This window comes from Pieris napi, chromosome 15, assembly GCF_905475465.1.
Source record: "Pieris napi chromosome 15, ilPieNapi1.2, whole genome shotgun sequence".
Taxonomy (NCBI): Eukaryota; Metazoa; Arthropoda; class Insecta; order Lepidoptera; family Pieridae; genus Pieris; species Pieris napi.
The window spans coordinates 6,923,419-6,945,543 of NC_062248.1; the positions used below are offsets into that span (position 1 = coordinate 6,923,419).

General features: G+C 35.0%; 1 long non-coding RNA gene across 1 annotated transcript in view; it reads right to left on the reverse strand.

Moving 5' to 3' along the window:
- Nucleotides 1-22,125, reverse strand: part of LOC125056668 — a 174,640-nt gene that overhangs the window by 89,032 nt on the left and 63,483 nt on the right. Inside the window, exons 2-3 of the long non-coding RNA XR_007118086.1 lie at nt 14,491-14,560; nt 14,002-14,078 (exon numbers count right to left, since the gene is read on the reverse strand). This is a non-coding gene — a long non-coding RNA (uncharacterized LOC125056668). The remainder of the gene's footprint in view (nt 1-14,001; nt 14,079-14,490; nt 14,561-22,125) is intronic.

The following is a 22,125-nucleotide window of genomic DNA, read 5'->3' on the forward strand; positions in this document are numbered from 1 at the left end:
GCCCAAATAGATAAAGTAGTGTGGAAATTAATGTCTACATTTACTGGTGCATGAAGTTTTGGTTAATATAGGAGCAAAGTGTAACCATTATCGTAAAGGAAACGCACATATCAAACCATTTATCATTATTTAAATGGATCTATGAGGCATGTTATTTTATTTTAATTTTAAACTATTTTTCTATAAATAAGGGCTATGATAACAGTGTTTGTTTTTTAATGACGATGTAGGAAATAGTTTGTAATAGGTTATTGTAGTTGATGAAATTGATACTAAGCAAATATTTAGTTTTTTCTCCTTCCTAAATGTTTACAGCTTAATAATAACTCCCCAAACACAATCAACAAAATATTGAAATTATCAAAGACAGCTCAGACTTCTACCACGAAAAAATAATTATACTTAATTAAATAAGCTATATGAAGTACATTAATAAAATACCTAATTATAAATGGACACGCGTGTTCACCCACCGTGCACTTTATGAACAAATAATTACAAGCACAACTTTACAACATTCCCTTAACTGATATGCAATCTAAAACACTTCTATGAATTACAAATTATATGATGTCCGTTTTATAATGTTACCTTATAATTTTATGATACGTTAATTAAACAGTTTCACACTTTAACTACGATAATATTTATGATATTTGTTCAAGAATATGTTAACTTTTTTAGGGTTATTTGCTTTTAATGTTAATTAAGCTTCATGTTTCAGTTCCTCAAACTTTTAACTTTAAAACTTAACTGGTCGCAATCATTCCGATTGAAGTAACGTAACTCCAGCGTATTCATAATCCTTCATTCTAGGCAATTTGATATTTCCCCTCGATGCAGCCCTCCGTAGCGTGTTTAACACTTCAACGATTTTTAACGTTTGTAGTATCAATTAATTAAAGAAAATTGTGGGGATATTGATAAGCTGCAGGTAATACCCGTGAAATGTATGGTACGTGAGGTGGAAGTGTGAAGAATTGCCGATGAATTATTGTTATGAATGCGGTTACATTTTTTCACACATTCCTTGAAGGCAGTGCAGCGAGTCTAAAGCACCCGGCGAGAGGCTCTCGCGCGTGAAATTATTATCATATAATACCCTGGCTTTGGTACGATTATTCAAATGCTCATGGCCTTACTTCGCATTCGGTCCGTAGACTTTCGCATTCTTGAATACTCCGCGCAAGTCGCTACTAAAATTTGTCCAATATATTCATGTTTAATGCGCCAGTATTGTCATGTGAGCGATAAGCAAATGACAGAAAATGTTATGTAAATTTAAAGTACCTATAATACTTGGCCAGCTCCATAGGCTTATGGATAATGGGGGAAGCGTTAGTTATTGCCGAAGATAAGACAATGTTTTGAAACAAAGAATTGGGAATATAAAAACACCATTGCACGTAAACAATTGCACTTATTTTACTTGTTTACTTTAATATATTATCAAAGTCAAAGGAGCATCAAGACCCTTCTAAACTTGGTAAGAGGGAGGCTCGAAGACGTAAACCAAGTGTTATCTAAGTGTATTTTGCTTTGGACTGTTTATGAGTTTAGAACGAGATCCGTCACGCGACGTTAACTCAGTATAGAAGTGATAAAGTGACCGCTAATCTGAGCTATTCGGGTCACACTTAGTACATTTTATTAATCACAAAGCTTACAAATTACACCTTACTTCCTGGACGGTGACAGCGAATCGAGTATGTTAATTTTATTGTTCTCTCTATTGTATAATTTGGGCGCCGTTTGGGGTGTTAGTTTTAATTTTATTTAGACTAGCCGTACCCACACTTGCTCCGCGTTTATCTGATTCTCAGTCTGAGTTGGTCGAATAATGAATAAATGTTCATATTTTCTTTAAAATTTATCAAAGAAAATAGGAACACATATATTGTGATGTCTTCTCCTGCGTACAAAACAACCTTCGTGTGCTAACCGTGCAGCGAACACTCTGCATGTAACCCAGTTCCTGAGTTCGATTCACGTCGTAGAACTCATAGTCTACCAACAGATAAATGTCTGCTTTTGGTCTTTCAGTTGTGTAGGGTTGGTTCCTCACTCCTTTACATTACTTGGTACAATTCTCTCTATAAGATAAACCAGGAACCAATTTTCATTTTTGGCTGATAAACCACTGATTTAGTATACATCATACTTCTGTAAAATTTTCTTTATCAAGTTTGTTACAAAATATTCATGTTCATATTAATACTTTAATCGCGAAATTTACACTTTAAACGTGGGGGTCTCCACATGACGCCTTATGCAAAGCAGGTGCTACCTGATACGTTATATTTCCTTGGAACTAACAAAGCTTATATTCAGTTTGATCTGCTATTCAAAAACCGCCTTTAACGTTCCCTGAATAATGTGTAGTTTCGCAAAATTATTACTTATCTCAAATTATATCGCTTTAAAAGTATGTATAACAATTAGTTTTTTGTACTTGTATAAGTTACATTTGTACATTGTTAGACTCGAATCGTTACGCGTTATCTCGTAACGCCATCGTTAAATTCATAGTTACGTTCACGGGCGTAAATATAAAATGAAAATAAAAACTAAGTTATTGTATGTTTGTATACTTATTAGGAGGTAAAGTTGGCCCCGCTTTGGGCAATTTATTGGGGTAAGTTATGGGCGGCGCGCGGGCTCTAGCGCCTAATTTATTCGCCGTGCACATAAATTACTTGATTATGAATTCAAGTTAACTCCACTGAGTTATTCGTTTGTTGTTCTAGATTGTGCTTTTGTGTTCAATGATAATATTTGTCTGTCTCCCAAAGTTAATTAAACGCCTTGTGGCTTAATTTGTCTTACTGGCGTTTTTATTATACATATTAGTAAACATCTTATTGTTGTGACATTTGAGAAACGAAAATCAAAATACGTTTTTTCTGTCATGGATTACAAGGCTGACAATTTATATACACTTAAGAACAGCATCATCAATCTCGTAAGACCTTAGTAGTAAATATGTATTTAATATACCTAGGTATTCTATTAATGATCTCATAATTTTAAGTACTGTTAGCGTTATTTGATGCATTGAAGTGTTTTATCCTTTGCATTTTCTTAGAACCATTTCTTATTATTATTATTTTTGTACTGTTTCTCTAAGCACTGCAGCCTAGGATGTAAACTCGTGATGATGAGGCAATAGCTGAGTGCATTTCCCTTTCCAAGGGTCAGCTAAACTCTGTATATATGTCAACGTAAAATTGTAAATACCGTTAGATTGTAATCTATCTCGCGAGATTGTGAACTGTCGAAAGATTGTGAACCTTTATGTACTGCTTAGAATTTAACATATTATATAATCTTTAAATAAAGCAATTTATTTGTATTTACAATTTTACGGTGACATATATACTTTTATTTGTATAGGTAAGTATTCCTTAAATCTGTGGATCAATTGTTGTTTGTTTGTAATAACATCTAGTGAAACCGAGTGTAAAAAGACGCCTGAAAAGCAATTGTGAGGATTATGTTTAACAACGATGGTAACGTAGGTGTTTTCCGAGCGGTACTAACGCCAAGTCGCAGCGCGGAATAATCGCGGAGCCATAAAAGATGTAATTTCAGATAAACTGAAATGCTCCGCCCTATTCCACCTGCCCCCAGCGCCCCCTATCTGCTTTCTAATGACTAATTATTATGCTGTGCGTGCGTCAGTGCCTTACACCTACCGTACCGCGTTTGCGGTTGGTGTACAATTTGTTACCAATGTTATAATATTCGTTTTCAGGTACACAGATTATGCTGTCCTTAAAGACACAGAATAAATAATACTTAAGCATGCCCGCGCTTTAACGTTCTTGCTCTGTACATTCAGAATGTTGTTGCACCAATATAAGTACAAAATTAGCAATATCTTAAAATAACATAACCCTATTTATTACAGATATAATAAAACCAAATATCTACAACTATATAAACTAAGTTATAGTATGTATTCTACCAAAGGGTCTCATAGCCTAGCCTATATTAGGTGTCTGTTAGGTGAGGAGTATCGGGTTCGAATCCCGGTCGGAAGTTTATTTCTATAAATTTAAATTTGTTCTCTGCCTTTAGGAGAGTTGTATATTACCGGTGCTTAAACCGTAGGTACATGGCGGGCACGGTCGAATTTCTAAGTTAGATATGCAGAGGGCTTCGAACCTTAGAAATGAGGATGTGATGTGAAACTTCTTCTTCTGGAAGTGCCTCTCCACTTCGTTCGTGACTCTATGGAACCAGGTTATCCTCAGCATTCTTCGGTAACACCACATGTGAACCTTAGAGAGGGCAATTCAGCATTCCAAAAAAATTCAATGCTAAAGTAATGTTGTATCCCACCAAAGTAAGGTTTTATCATTTAACTCATATAGAATTTCTGTAATTAATGTATAAGACCACAGTTCACGCGTAATCGACTCATCCAGGAGACGAGCCCTGGCGCCGTGATCAGAACGATACCTGCGCGCACGCCGATGTTTGATACCGCAGTATTAACATACCGTTCGCACCGTCTCATTATCTCTGATTAACTTTTACTATACTTTTCTTTCTAATAAGCTTGTAAGGTAACAAATGACTACGGCTCTGTCGAGTTACTAATTAGTAAGTGCAAATTGTTCTAGTGAATTTTATATCTAACCTACACATTTATACTCTCCCAAAGAGCTCAGAACAATTACAATTAGCGAAAAGCAACGTGATAAAAATACTTTCGTTTGATAAACAATACTGCACCTAACAAATAAATAATTGTCTTTGTCTAAGACTAATGGATAGTTATATTTATCAATTATTTACAACACAGCTTAGAAATATAAATAAACCAGCACTATAACCTTTTTAGGTCTGAGCCTCAGATTTCATGTTCATCGCCGTCAACAAAACTTTTTATAAATTTGAGGTCTTCTATTCTACTTAAATGATCCTAATCCTTGGGATTGAATTGCTCCAGTTCAAACAATTTGTATGACAATACCTGGCGATTAAAAAGAGTGGCGGAAAGTTTCTTGCCAGTTCTTCTTACCCGCTCTACGCCCTTGACTTGCGAACTGGTAGTAAATGTAAATTTACGATTAATTTAACTTGACGATTCAAAAGTGTACTTGGTTACCCACTTGAATAAAGATATTTTGAGTTTGAGTTTGAGTCGACTTTTTGAGTCAAAGGCAAGCCGGTTTCTACACGATATTTTACTTCACCGTTCGAGCGAATGTGAAATGCGCACATGGACAGAAAGTCTATTGGTGCACCGGGATAGAGTTTTTTCATCGGACGTCGAGGCAGAATACGAAATTCCACCCGTATCACCTCGACGTCCGCCGTTCCACAACTGAGCGTTTTTCAAGGCAGTTTTTGCCGCGCACCACCACTTTGTGGAACTAGCTGCCCACTGAAGTATTTCCGAACCAATTCGACTTAGGGTCCTTCAAGAAAAGAGCGTACCAATTATTTAAAGGCCGGAAACGCACTCGCGAGCTCTCTGGCATTGAGAATGTCCATGGGCGGCGGTATCACTTAACATCAGATGAGCCTCCTGCCCGTTTGCGCCCTGTTCTATAAAAAAAAAGCCGGGGATCGAACGTACGGATGAAAGTCGCACGCTGAAGCCACTAAGCTAAAACTGCTCTACAGCACAGCTTAGCGTAGATTAAATTTGTTACATCTTAGCTTTTATATTTATTTTGAATTTCAAACAATAACCGTTCCAAGCCGAGTCCCAAGAACAAAGATAATCACCATAATAGTGTAATTATATTAAACATTAGGAACCTTCGCTACCTAGTATCTCTATTAAAAGTATACTTGAATAGTTTCTTTATGTATACGCAAGTAAGGTTCAATAATAGAAAATTTACAGCAACAGCTTCTCAGTACAATAATCTGAATTGTACAAATAGCCTAAGCCCTAACGGTACCAACATATTGGCATATGTTCGTGACTAGTTTACGAGTGCTACGACATTGCATATTAATTGTCGCTATCGAGCACATCGCTACGACCTAGCTTATGTGCAATACATATACGCAAATACATATGCTTTATGCTGTAATAGCTTCTACAATGATGAACAGGCATTCGAACTACTAAATTAAAATCGATCGAGGAAAGTCGGTTATTGTGTCAGTAAAAACATTAAAAAATATGAATATTTTTAAGTCAACGGACAACTGCCGAATTAAACATGAAGAGGAATTGGTTATACCAAAAATTTATCTGGAATTGTATAGGTAAAACACTTTTTGTATGGCAATTAAGGTTTATAATGATTTACAAAAAACATTCTTAGATCTTCCTACTAGAAGAACTATTATATGAGTTGAACATTATAATTAATATTAATTTGATATTTTAATAATGTGATGATGTACCTACTGTTAAAATAATATAAGAATTGACTATGATGATATGATTATAATGTAATGTAATTAACTATTATGTAAAATTGCATTATGTGTGGTAGAACATGCGAAAATTAGATTGTACCACCATAATACTTTTGTGCCATGTTCTTACAAATAAATTATTATTATTATTTGATTCCTGGCAAAGCAATAACTGTTTTAGGTGCAGAGAAGGTTAGCCTAAAGAATCTGAGACAGATGCAGATTAATTTCATGCACCAAGGTGACAGGGCATACAATTTTAAGAACTGTTTAGTTAATGCGTGAAGAGGCCGAACCTGTCACTTTTAATTTATTCATTATAAATCATAATTTCTCAATAATAATTTGACCCATCTTTGTCGCTTTTAAGAACCAAATGGTACGGTTTTACATTTCTATAATACTATATAGATAAATTTACTCTTAGATTTTTTGCTAGGTCTATACTAAGCCGTTATTGAAGCCTTTAAATCAACTAAATATTCTATTGTTTAATATAATTTTACTGCTTAAAAATTATTGGATCTTAAAAGCGCTGTCAAATATACCATGCAACAAATCCTATACGATGTTCGTGCCCACAGTGCCTTACGCTATTATTACCTTTGACAAAATTTCCAATTATTACGCAACAATTGATTGTAAACTATGAAGTAATCAAGTTAGATAAATCTATACTGTGAAATCATTGTAACTTGATCAGACAGAGATAACAGCGTGTACCAATCAATAGCTTTGCTAAAACAACGACAAGGAACTTATTCAGCCAAAGAATTATTTCATTTAAATAATTACATAAATTATTGAGTAGGTGTTTTGCACGCGACATTATGTTATCTATTATAGTTAAATTTAACGAATAATTAATTTTTTGTGTACTTTTAGAAATGTCTCTTGATATGTCAAACTGATCATGTATTAAAATAAATTAATTATTCTACACATTATACATTTACAATTTAAAAGTAAATTATAAAGTTAATGGCCTTATTGCAAAAAAAGAAGAGTTTTAGAAGGACAAATTATATAATATAGTAGGTAGTATATATTTTTATATTGGCAATAATTATCATAACTTAAAAAGAAACTAAATCCAACTAATACACAAAATTAGACACATATTGGCCTATTTATAAGGCAAAGTAATAACCTACTGAAGTTACCGTCCGTTCACAGGGTCGACAGAAGTCCGTTATTCAATTGTCCAGTATCAAGTATGCTAAATGGTATACCTATAGTATACTGCCTCGCAATAGAGTGAACGCATTCTAATATGCAAATGTATTTAAATGCTGAGCCCTCTTCATTACCCCGTATCGATCTTAGATATACAATTTGTAACTCGATAGGTACCCAAAGTACAAATCAGACGATACAAAGTATGTCTTCTGTTCGCAGTTATTTTGCATGTTATCGGGCTGATTTAAACTCATTGATTTACTTGCTTGACTTAATGATAGGAAAAATTGTAGTCAATTCGATTGAGTGTACTTAGATAGGATACTTGTGTTGAGCGATTTATTTTAAGTGTTTAATCTATGGTTTTGTGTTTTAATACTTATGTACACGTATTTAATGATTATAACAATTAATTCATTTTTTTATTAACGTAATTTAAATAACATTATTGTTACTTATTAAATGCAATTAACACTCGAAAAATAATTATTTGATTAATAATAACTAAATTTGTATTACCTTAACATTGACCATGAATTTAAAAACAAGGTTAATTTACGAAATAAAATACAAACAAGTTTAATAATAATTAAATAAACTTTTAGTATGTAATGTCTTTTTCGTTATTATATCTATGGATAATTTTATTTTGACGTCCCTGATACCTATATTGTTCCTGTGGACTCTTCCAGCACTCCGTTTAAAGAGACACACACATGTATCACTTTGTATATACGAGCATAAAGGAATACAAAAATAGACAGATAACAAAATTCATATGCAAAATTCCTCGCTACCTGGAGCCCATCGTTAGTATTCACAAAACTAACTAGCTTCGGCTCCAATCAGATTAATCTTAAATATTTATTGCAAACGTTGTGCTAAATTAGTATGATGATCAAAACACTGATCCTAAAGGAAATGTTACATAGTGAAACGTGGGTGGGCTGCTGACTAGCTTAATGAATATAAATAATTACTTTCACAACAAATCAGAATAGGAAAACTTTCATATTGTACGTAATGTGTATGTACTTTTTACACGCTTTATATTAGCTTCACCTGTATGTATGTAACCGACTCCTTCGGACTCGATTTTGACCCACTTTAACGGACAGATTTAATTCAAACTTTGCGCACCTGTCAAAGATCGATGACAATGCAATAATCCGAAAAAAAAATAAAAATAACTAACAATAAATAATAGTTAAAAAAAACTAGACCACAAAAAGTGAAAAATAATTCCTAATTTAGGCTGAAAATGGTAATGAACAAAAAATACTGGTATTATTGTGAAATAGCATGGGGCGCTCTGTGCCATATTTTTCGTCTATCGACTACTTTTTAGTTTGATGTGCTTTAAAAGCGTGTGGTCTAGTTTTTTTAAACTATTATTTATTACTTGACTAAGCGACTAGAGAAGACTATGAAAATAGCGAATGGAAAGTAAGTATTTAATCGTTGGCACAGATTTAAATTATGGCTGTACTTTGCTATACTTTGAACGCACGAATAGAACCGGGCAATCGAGGAGGAGACTCACCTGAAGTTTAGTGATACCGCCCATGGATACTCAATGCCAAAGGACTCGCGAGATCCTAAGTCGAATTGGTCCGGAAATATTCTGTCTTCGTTGGGATGAGTGAGATCATTCTTAGTAAAAGTTGATTCCGCTTTAACTGTGTTAATTAGGTACATCAAAAAATCACTTTTCAAGTATTCTATTAATAATGAAAAAACAATCAAATTCAATGGTAAAGTTTTTTAATGAGTATGAGTTATATTCATTTCAGAAAAAATTCAAACTATTTATACTATTAATTTCTGTCAAATGACGGTGTGACAGTTATTGAACGGTTAAAATTACGTGTCACGTTGTTTGTCCATAGCGGACAAACTACTTAACCGATATAAATCAAATTTGCATACCTTGCGCAGTTTGAACTAACTTAAAAGATAGCATAGCTTACATCTTCATTTATATCATCTTGTTTATTATTTGACAGTCACAATTCTAACAGATGGCGCTGTGTTGAAAGTACTAACACACACATAAGCTAAAATTTTTTGGCATAACCACCAAAAAAGCATGGTCCCCATGGGTCCCCATGACTGGTGTTCTCCTACCGTTTACCTTGAATAGTTAACTACTATGTAATATAACAAAAACTTTAGCCACAGCAAAGCTTGGCCGAGTCTGCTAGTTTATTATAACATATAGCCCTGGGTCCCGACTACACTTATCTTTATTCTAACATATACATTAGAATTGACTATTCCAAATTTAGTTCGTTTACTTAGAAATAATTATTGGATAATGATAAATAAAATGATGGATATACGCGGTCATTTATGCCATACACCCAAGTATGACGTTGTAGCATTAATGTAATTACAATACCACAGTTTTTCTATAGCAGACTCAAATATTCTAAAATTTTAGCAGAAAGAGAAAATCGTATGAAACACTCAAACATTTCGATTATGATTTAATTGTTATTTCTTTAAAACTTTGTTGTTTCTGTGTGATGTTACCCTATAAAATTAATGAAGAAATAACCTTTATCGATTATCTACTAATCCGTAACCTACAGCGGAGTTAAAACAAATGAGAAAACTCCACCTGTCGAATCTGATAACAGTTTATTTAAATTTCTTTAGTTCGCGACTCAAAAACGAACAGAATGTATTTGTGTCTTATTAAAGTAAATTTATAGTTCGAGCATAGAAACTGATTGACTTCATCGATGTCTGCATGCAAATATGAAAATAAAAAATTATACCTACTTTAACTATACTACTTTTTTGATTGCAAATGATGTTTAAATTTAACCACTGAACAGGTCTTCCATACCTGTTCAGTAGTTCAATTAGTGTTCTTCAATTTTCAAGAGCACGGGATAAGTTGAGTGGTACGTTTATACGATATTCTTATAATACTTTTTTAACAAGCTTCACTTCCTCATACGCACAACAAACCTATATGAATAAATTAGGCATTAATTTTGTGTTGAAAATAATGCATTGCAAGGTGCGTCTGCGCACGTGTCTTGCGCCCGCGGCCTATGCGGCTACGTTCGAATTCGTGTCATACATCTTAACGCATTGTTATAACAACTATTTGTAAAGTGGACTCTAGAACGAACGCTTACGATTGGAATTAATGATAAAGAAATTGATATTCAAAATAATATCACCTCGGGGTTAACGATTACCGGTGCGCGCATGCGCCACAGATGGCGGGATAAACCGACGTTTGTTTCCGCAGTGATATCTGAATTAAACGATATAAAAGGCTCGAAAGGTGTTCATTACCATGATTTATTCAAGATAATAATTCTTTCGCTACCCCCATTGTGTCTACTGATAAACATTTCAAACGGACTACGCTCACAAAATTAGTAGCCGAAAAGCGTTGAGCGTGTTTAAAATTACTTTTGTTATAATAATAAACTACCTAAATGTATTTTGCATTCAGGTTAATGCCAATAAAGATATTAAAGCCATTAAGAACACCAAAATCAAAAATGGTTATTTTTATTACGTCTTATTGATTGTGAAATGTTTTTAAATTGTGAAGTGTTACGAACATCGACAATTCTGACGGTACTTTTTCGAAATGCGTGTAATTTTCGATAATAAAAAAATAGTCCTTCAAATAGGAATAAAAATCATATGCTATGTATAATTTGCGGGAATAATTATTCGAGGTCTCCGGCTGAGTCCTTCGGTGACGTGCTACGTGTTGAGACGACATCGTCCATCTCGCGGCTCGCCGGGCACTGAGTACATTCCCGTGTAAGTTTTTACACCTATTATTTTATGTGTCGGCGAGTAAAGTTCGGTACGTGAGTTATAAACTCGCTCGCGGCTCTCTCGCCCCTACTTTATAGGTATTAACGACTTGTCCGAGAGTTTTCTTATAAATAAATTTGAAGGGTAACAAGGCTCGCTTTTGTCGGATTAGTAGAGTGGATCTTGTTTCACTTTGTTGCGAAGCCTCTTCTATTTTTTGTGCCGGAAATTCGCTTAATTCCCTTTCGATTTATGTTCCAATTTTAATTTTATAAACTGATTAGAATCTCTTTAATTAAACAGTTGATAGATAAAGGATTTTATTTAAATATTTTCTTGTATTAACGATTAAAATACTTCAAAGATTCGATCATCAAAATCTGGGTCTGATTCAATTCCCTTTTGTTAATACACACACACACAGAATCAAATAATGTTCTGCTACAAAGTAGTGTTTAAATATCTTAAGGAAAAGCCTCAAATCAGAGCATCTCGTGACATTTGGCTATAACGCGTAGAGCGACTATAAAACGGACGAATGGAAGTTAAGAGCTAGCCTGTAAAATATCAGAGCTGTAAAGTAAATGGTAGCTAGCTACGTGCTAGTGATGGTGCGTGGTATAATACAAGGGTATCCAGGAAGATTCTTAAGTAAAGTAATAAAAAATGTAGGACAAAATATGTTTTTTTAATTGCATTTTTATTGCTTTCTCAAGAAGAATAACTCTTTTTTTTTTTCATAGTGCGGCTGTCAAACATTCAGGAGGATGTGACATCGTCGATTCTGGAAAATCACAATGCCATAAGGCTCGAGAGTGAGCTGCCGGGCTTTCAAAACTTGTTACGTCCTCTCCCTATCCTAAGAATGATATAACTTTGCATTAAAAATTGTCTGGGTATGTGTTTAGATTTTTTAAAGGTATTAATAATTTCAATATTATGCATTAAGAAGTCCTTAAATACAATGTATTTGTCACGTTTTATTTTTAAACTGTTATTACCACAAATGACAATTTATTAGTGCACTTTGGAGGTTTCAAATATCTCTAATGGAGAGACATTGAGCCATTTCACATCTTCCCCTAACAGTCGTATTATAATGTCTTCGCCGAAAATAACTGAACATAAATACAAAAACAATGTGAAACCACTTAAAGCGAATAAAATATACACGTCCATTTCAACTCAGTAAAATGAATTTATTAATAACGAAGACAATGAACGTCTGAAACGATTTTTTTTTATTTTTAATTGCCTCCGAACGACGGCGTCTTACATTAGAAGAACGAAAATAAACTTCAGATCATATTCGACACCCGCGGACATCGGTTCCCTCCCGCCCGCGCTGCTCTTCGACTCAGTCGCATTGTTTCATTAATTCAGACGCAGTTCGTGTTAATGTACACTAAAACTGTCAAACTTGGAATTATTATCTTAACCTTTGCGGGGATGCCGAGAAATAATTATTGAATTGTAATTTGCGATGTGTCGCCGACTTATAGCTGGGATTGCAGTTCTTAGATGATATCTTAGCCGTAATTAAAAATCTTGTCGTGACATTCAGAGCCCCGTCCCGCCTCCGCACTCTTCTGCCTCTTTCAATATTGCTGCCGATTGAATCGCAATTAAATGCAACGAATCAAACTATACTTTATTAATGTGGCCGATAGCTCAAAATGGAGAGCGTATATCGCTCAGCAGAATCGAACGTGCTCCCGTCGAAATGCCAACCATTTTATTTATTCGCCTTAATTATGTATCTTGTCTTAATTTACGATTGGATCATACGATAATCTCAAACTTAATTTATTATAGATGCTTAGGTATGCCAGTAATTTCCATAACGAGATTTAGGATTACAGAGAAGGTTGTCGAGCTCAGTGTTACGATTAAAACCTATTATCGTCATTTATTCGCATGTCGCAATTAAGTGAAGACGGCGTTCGCGTATTGAGCAGTGCCGCGCCGGCGATGCGCTGTTGAACGCTTGGCGGCCTTCTGCCTTGATAGCGTCATCGCGTTTAATTTCGTTATGTGTCGATGGCATGTCGGCGACGATACGACTGGGCTGCAGATAGCTTTAATGAAAGTAATGGAGGTTTATTAGCGATACGTCGCTGACTCCTCTCCCGTCCGCAGCGATAGATGGGAAATCAATGCAAAACGTGCCATGAGAACAAAGAGAGCCACATTTGCTAATTACCTACGGTTTTGCTCGTGTCGTGCTCACAGACGCCGGGTCGTGAGCTCTCGAGATATGACGATAACACATTCATAAATAATTAGAGCGAAATTTTCTCATTTGTAAGACGGCAGTCATGATATTTGGTAGCAGTTCTCTGTTCTCAGAATCCACAGATCTAGATAACTGTTGTAGGACACGCCTGTGCTCTTCTTGTTTTGTCCCATATCGAGATGTATTTGAGACAGCGTAAGTCTACATACTTGTTGCTAATTACAGCATAGCAACGCTAATTTTAACGTACAGTGCGGTTAAACAAGTGGAGAAAAGAAGAAGTCTTCTAGTGTCTCTAACTTCTTCACTGAAAAATTACTGTTTGTATTTATTGACCATTTCACTCCATGTGGAGTACATTCCATCGGTTCCATTAAATTTTATACATTATACGTACTTACAATCTTTCTGGCAGTTGACTCTCACAGTGCCACCATGGGCACTGAACATCAGGTCAGCCTCTTGCCCGTTTGACGTTCTGTACAAAAAAAGTTTTTGGTTAGTGCAGAACTATTTAGCGTAAGAAAATGCGGGTGTAAGACGACTATAAAACTATAAGTGTGCCTATTGTAATCTAGCTTATCAAGAAACAATATCGATTGTTTTTGCATCTGACGGAAGTAGACATTTAATCCTTAGCATAACGGTGATTGGACCGTGAAATTTAAAATCGGATACCAGTCTGTATTTGATATAATAAGCTTGCACTACTTAACTCTAAATATTAAATAAATCTATTTCAAGAGAAAACAGATAACATTTAACATTTCATTCATTTTCACTTCGAGGTTACTTCTAATGATGTCACAATAAACTGTTAAGGTAAATATTTTTGTCCAAATTTTTAAATTTCACTACATCTTTTTACTAGTTAAACTTCATTGCATTACCAGTAAAATGATGACAATTGAGGGCAACGGGTGGCCTTATTGCTTTCAAGCGACTTCTTCCAGGCAACCGCTGTAAGGAAAAAATAAGATAAGATTAGTGTTTTTTAGTTTAAGCCATAAGATTTAGGCATATTAAAAATATAATAATTACATCAAAACTCATTAACAGAAAACATCAAACGCAAAGCATTAAATGTGACCATTTCCTGTCGAAGTTGAATTTACTTGAAGGGCAATTAATTAAGGTTTATATTCTATTGAAATTGTAAATCATGGGGAAGATAAATGGTTACGATAATTGATCGGAATTATTGAAGGACTCAGGTTTTTGCTCCGTCACTATTCGGAGATTAGAAGTGTTCAAGCGTGACCAATTGTTATGGGCATATAATCAGTTCCAGATATTACCTCAATTGATGACTTCTTAAAATCATCACTTTGATAATCATTGATAGTTATAAAACTGGACTTAGACGTTCCTTAAATTACCTGATAGTTACAGACGGTGGGTACCCTCTTCCATAGCAACACTATATATAGCATAGTGTTGTTTAGCATAGTGTTGCTATGGAAGAGGGTACTGGAGTTTTTTTTAGGTAGTTTAGCTTTGTCTAACACAGAAGGCAAAAGATCACTTGGCCGTTCACCAACCAGATAGAAGGATCAAGTGAATGACTCTCGTCCTCAAAACTGAACGCTGTAATAAGAGAGGCGCAGTAAGTGGACAGTAACCGGTGGAAACAAATTGTCCGCTCCAGGTGGTTCCTTGCTGACCTGAGCTACCGACTGAAGAAAGAGAGCTTTGTCTATCTGAATAGATATAGACGTCTTTTGTTAAAAATTTGCTCCAATCAAACCCAAGAACTGCAGACTAATGTATCTTAGTTAGGAAAATAATATTGTTTTTTTTAGCAGTGTTGGCCTAGTGGCTTCAGCGTGCGACTCTCATACCTGAGGTCGTAGGTTCGATCCCCGGCTGTGCACCAATCGACTTTCTTTCTATGTGCGCATTAAACATTTGCTCGAACGGTGAAGGAAAACATCGTGAGGAAACCGACAACCTTAGATCCAAAAAGTCGACGGCGTGTGTCGATCACTGGCTGATCACCTACTTGCCTATTAGATTTAAAAATGATCATGAAACAGATTCAGAAATCTGAGCCCAAGACCTAAAGAGGTAAAGGGTAGCGCCATTGATTTTTTTTTAGTGATTGTTTGAGAACCACGATTAAGCTACTATGCCGTAATTAAAATAACAATAAACATATATATTATAGTAAGTACTTATATGAACCACACTCCGAAACTGCTTTTGTGATAATCGTATTGAATTTAAATAAAAATACTGTTTCCATTCCAAATGTTCCCAAACTTAAATGAAAATACAGACATAAATCTAACAATAGCAATTTCATATTGTATCGTAACTTCCGTGATTGAATATTTTTCTTTGGAAACAAAGCCATTGGAAAAACTATTCCTACCGTATAAATTAAAATTTCCGCCGAACGACTGCTATAACACGTCAACCGTGAATATTGGGGGAAGACAATATTCTAATTCACCATAAATCATAATTTACGACTCAATAACATTGCGTCGAATTTAACGTATTTCCGATATTATTGGAAACATGACAGTTGTCATGGAAAAAATAATATATTAACAGTTTAATGATAGCACCAAATCATATTGTTGGAAACTCTAAAGAAACCCAGTGTTAAGTATTGTTTGCACTAGAAGTATATTTAAACGACGCATTCCATTTATGTGGTTCAGTGCTGGATGGATGAGATACCAAAGAAATCAGATAATTTAGGTGAACCTATAATATTTGAAATTGAAGAAAGACCTGGGCTTGTTATACATAAAGAAAAACGGTCAGTCAAACATTATTTTGAATTACCTCAGACTTATACCATTTGGTCTCAAATCTGCGAATAATTATTACAATACGCATATGACCTAAAAGTACGTGAAAACTGGTCATTATACATGTGTGTGTAAATACGTCACACATTTAACATACTCAAAGTAGGTACTATACTCAAAAAAATTACTACAAAGCTTCATCATAAATGTAACTAATTCATAGTGTATTAAGTAATAACGATAACAATTTAAATTTTCCCAAGATAATTTTATTGAATAGTGTAAACATAACACTAACATCAATTACTTATATCGTCATATTCATTGTACATTTGTTGATTAGTCGAGTGCTCTTTAAGCCTCAAAGCGCCATTAAAATAAATAAACAGCTATCCGAAACAATTTGAAGTGTTAAGTGACCGCTAGCTATCAAAAATTACTAGATACCCCTTACAATGGTGCACCGGTGACTTATGAAGTGATTAAAAGAAAGTAGGGTCAGCAACAAACAGTGGAAGTGATTCTAAGTAAAAAGTCTCGCAAAAGTATTATAAACAGCTGTTTGCGTAACTTTGTTTGAACGGTGCGACTTTTATTTTTCAAACTTCTCTTGTACTTTATCTATAGGTGAGAGAATTCTTAAAATCAATAGCTACTGAGTTGAACTATTACGAAACTTGGAACTTTGACTTCTTCTAAAGATACTAAAGTAAATAATAAGCTACTATATTCTTACTATACTTGCTGTAGTTAAGTATTATTGAATTTACCTTTATGTAGTACAAATATTATTGATTTATTTTTGTTTTATTAGTAAATTATAATTTACTTCGCCATGTGGTAAAGAATTCATGTCTTCTGATCAAGACCTATACATTAACAAGATTGCTTCCTTATTTCATTTAAATCTCGTAAATTGTATCCTCTTCAAGAATTAAGTATTCAATACTCCATAGGTACTTTAGTGCTTGACTTCTATATTCAAAATTCCACTCGAAAATTAAAATTCTTAGATTGTACTATAGACCGAGCATTTGACAGCCTAAACATAACAAATGACAGTTGTTTTATGAGAAATGTAGCATATACGATTATTTTGAATATGGAACAACGGGTTAATGTATAGTCTGGCAGTACTTGCGGCTTTACGCATGCTCTTTTACGCCACACAGATAGCCACAATCGTGTAACAGCGCGCTGACATCTTTATGATGTTTCAAAAACCATTACTAACGACACCTTTTTAGTTATTCGATAGGCATGCTCTCTGACGCGACTGGACAAAGCGATTTGGTGATTAACAAAAACGAAGTGAAATGTAGGAAGAACCTGGAACTATCTTTGTGCAAGGAAGTATACAACATTCACATTAGGGACGGTGAATTAATAAAAAAATTTTAAAGGCAAAATTTTAGTAAATAATTATAGTATTATTGATTTGTGTTAAAATTGCTTCAATTAATATAGGTACTGTAAAAACAATAACCTACATATATTGCGGTAACCATTTTTAATGCCCCAAAACCTTTTCATAGTTGTTAGTATATAAGTTCTTTTTTGTTTAAATTCCCTCTAATACCTATAAATATAATGAAATTATCAGTTTTACTGGAAGGCTCTAGTAAAATTGCTTTATAATATATCTATAAGTAGCATTTGGGTAACAGCTGTTTATTAGATTGAGGTAAATAGTAAGATGAGGTAGATGTCCAGATGATCGCCAGAAATCAAACCTTTCTATAAATATACTAACGAGAACGAATAACGTTAACAAAAAATACAACTAAAATTGTGAATTACTAGAAACACTATCGAGCCATGCACTAAAGTCAATGCACGTTGCAATACAGTTTACTTCAGTATCGGGGAATAAAAACCCGACTTCACCGACTAACAGTATCAATACATATTTAAAAGTGAATTCTGAAATGAAATCAATACGTCTGAGCATTTTGTGGGCGAGGAACTGCGCGTTATGAGCACATAAATCTCTGAGGTTACCGCCACCACCCCCTAAACCCCTGCTGTATCGGCACATAATATTCTGATATATGGTAACAAACAGTCAATTCATCTTTATTGCAATATTAGCAAGCCTTTTAGCTTCTAAATATTGCCAACGTTTTGACAGCTAATTGACAAATGTTATGTCAAAGTTATGAGCGACAATTTAAGTATTTTTTTATATTTAGAGTATGTGAGTAAGGTCTACACTTTATAATTGGAGACAGGCTTAAAACGGCCTATAGCGTCGTAGAGATCATTTTCATCACATTAAACAAATAAGTATATATATAAATAGAATACTAATGATATTACTATTGTAAATAAGTATCGAATTGCATCATACTATATTTCCGCTTGCAACTAAATAATTAATATCAACAAAATGATGGCTTCGAAAACGTGAGCTGGTTACTGGGTAAAGCTCGAACATTCGTTTAACAGATATGAGCAGTCAGGAATGTTATATTTTATCGGAAGTAACGGCGTGTAACGTACGGCCAATTTCATAATGCCCTGCCCGCTTCGAATGTGCCTCACTTATCAATTTGATATCTCGATCTGGGAAAATAATGCCCTAACGATGAATGCTAGATCGATATCACTATATTTGCCATTTATAGAACATTATTTTCCAAATTCAGCAAATGTTTCAACAAATATCGTGTAACTACACTATTAAGCTTTTATGGAGTTAAGCGCGCGAAAAAAATTAAAGCGACATTCTTTTATAATTAGTTTCAACTATATTTCTACGATATACACTCGGCGTCAAAAAAATCGCACCTTTCCTAAAATTCGTGTCAAGCGATTATAACTCCGAAGATCCTTCCTGTACCCTATCATTATTAGTATCATTTGAAAGCTAATGAAATCCTTTATTTGAAAACGGTAGGAAATTGGCCACAACCCCCATAAAAAAAGAAAATTCTGGGAAAATGTGAAACAATGTGTATTCTGATCAAAATTACAAATAAAAGGAACAATACAAAAATTAAAAATAAACAATGACAATCGTTAAAAATTAGTCTTAAAACCTAGTGTTGCCTCCTCTAGCCCTCCGACCAGCTTCCAAGCGGTCAGTCATGGACCTGATGAGCGTCACGACGTGTTCCTGGGGAATGTTGTCCCACTCCTCGATGACGGCATCTCGAAGCTCATCAAGAGTGGTAGGAGCTGGATTACGGGCCCGAACTCTCCGTTTTAGCTCGTCCCAGAGGTGCTCGATAAGATTGAGGTCGGGGCTTCTTGCTGGCTAGTCCATAACCTTGATGCCAACTCGACGTAGGTAGTCCTTGACAATCAAGGCTATGTGGCACCGGGCGTTGTCGTGCATGAACTCGAAGTTGGCGCCGACAAAACCTGCACATGGGACCACATCCTCCTCCAAAACCTCGGTGATATACCGGTGGGCAGTCAGAGACCCCTGACCGCGACCATCTCCAGCTCTGGAGACGCACACGAGGTCTGTCTTGCCGTCGATAGAAATGCTGCCCTAGAACATGCAGGATCCTCCTCCATACCCGACGGTTTCCACGGTGCAGGCTGGTGAAAAACGCTCCCCTGGTCGCCTGTAGACTCTCTTACGCATGTTGTCTGTATATAGGCACACTCGGGTTTCGTCGGAGAACAGGACATACCTCCACTGGTCGAATGTCCACGGCACGTGCGTTTCGTAAAATCGCTTCCTTTTCGTTGGGTGGCTGGCAGTCAATTGGGGGCCTGTAGCAGCTCTCCGGGGTAGCAAATTCTTCTCTCACAGCCTTCTTCTAATAGTGGAGACGCTGTGAGCTGTCCTTCGAGTAGCTCAAAGCCGCTACTGCAGCTCCACAGCGTTGGAGAAGCGGTTCCGCATAGACGTCGACACAATGAAGCGATCACCTCTGACGGTAGTGCAGTGACTTCTCCCGGATCCATGTCTCCTGATGTAACCTCCAGTCTCTTGGAACCGTTGGTATACCCGTTGCACTCGAAATCGGCTGATTTTCAGTTACCGAGCAATTTCAAGCTGCCGTAGTCCGATTCGCAGTAGGGCCACCACTTGAGCTGCTGCTTTGCCATGGTATCCATTTTCACTGGATTTTTTCTTGTGGAAGCACTTCAGGAGTGACCTCTGTGACGTCTGGATAGCGAATAACCCATAATTGACTTTTACCCCCTCGTTTTATACGCGTCCAAGGTGGTACAATTAGTAAGCCTCCAAACGCGTACATCGCCACTTTTTAATAAAAGTGCTGGCGATTTGTGGTTTTTGATTTTCCGTAAACAAATGACTATTTTTTTGAAAGCTTATTAATTGAGCTTTTAAATGATACTAATAATGATAGGGTACAGGAAGGATCTTAGAAGTTATAATCACTTGACACGAATTTTAAGAAAGGTGCGATTTTTTTGACGCCGAGTGTATTATTTTAGATTTGTTATTATAGTATTTTAATTACGTCATAAGTGAACGTAAACGTTATTCGTGGTAGTCGGATATACAATTTATTTTTTACTTAAAGATATTACAATTTCTAATTAGAATATTCAACATTTTGTAAGTTTTCAGCTCTGATTATGAGGTAACCATACGAAACATTAAGATATTTTAATGTCAAAACCTTGGTGACAAACAAATTGTTCCTAATAGATATATATTTTTTTATAAATTTTGTTGATTGTTCATAATTTTTGACACGGCCAATCGTCGCTACTCGCTTTTAATTTTGACTTCCTTCTGTGACTTTGTAATAATGCTTGGTATGACATATTGTAACTGTTAAGATCATTGCCAATCATTTTTATTTTTTAATGACGGCCACAATAATAAATTTTGTGTGTTTTATGCTTCTACTGAAAGACAAAGTATATTAACAGTCTATCTTTCCTCATTGTTCCCGTATCCCCACGACTGACAATTATTGTGTGTCTTTATTCGTCGAATTGAGCCGAAGTATGTGATCAGGGCTTGATATTAATCGTTAATTGCAAATTGTGTCTCCCCGAACCATTTTTGTCGTACAAATCTTTATACAGTAATGCATTTTTATTCTATAAATAATATGCTTTACACATAGGATAATGATGTTATCATAAAATTAAAATACAATAAATATTTAGACGTTATCCATAACGGAAGACATGACAGCGTTAGTACAGAATAGTTAAACATACGTCAAATAAGTCATCAGTATGTCAGTTAACTCAATTATACAGAGATCAACACAACTTCTGTGCATGATTAACTCATTATTTGTTTATTGGAATTTGGACCTTATTTTTTGGAATTAGAGTCCCTTTTTAAGAAGACGATATTTATCCCCGTAATCCGCCTCCATAAATCATTTAATAACGCAAATGTACAGCCACACATTGAGCTGTTCCTTCCGTAGATGATGTTGAAAGGGAAATTCAAATAAAGATAAACCTTATTGTGTGGTGTAAAGGTGTAATTTCCTGTATACATATATAAGTGCTTGAAGAAATTATAGTTAAGAATTTCAATTTTAAAGAGTAACATGTCAGCACGGGTTCTTTTTAAATAAATTCCATAATAGATTATTGTAGAGTATATTTTCCTATGACAAAATATAAGTTATATCAGCACAGGTTAAAATCGTGTCATGAGCTGCTGTCAACCCTTGACATTTGGGATAAGTTTGACAGATCACGAGAACATTACAACTGGCTGTGAAATTATTATACAGTTTTAAAGGGTAATTCATAATATTTGTCTAATATGTGTATATTAATTATCTAATTTCATAGAGAATTTGT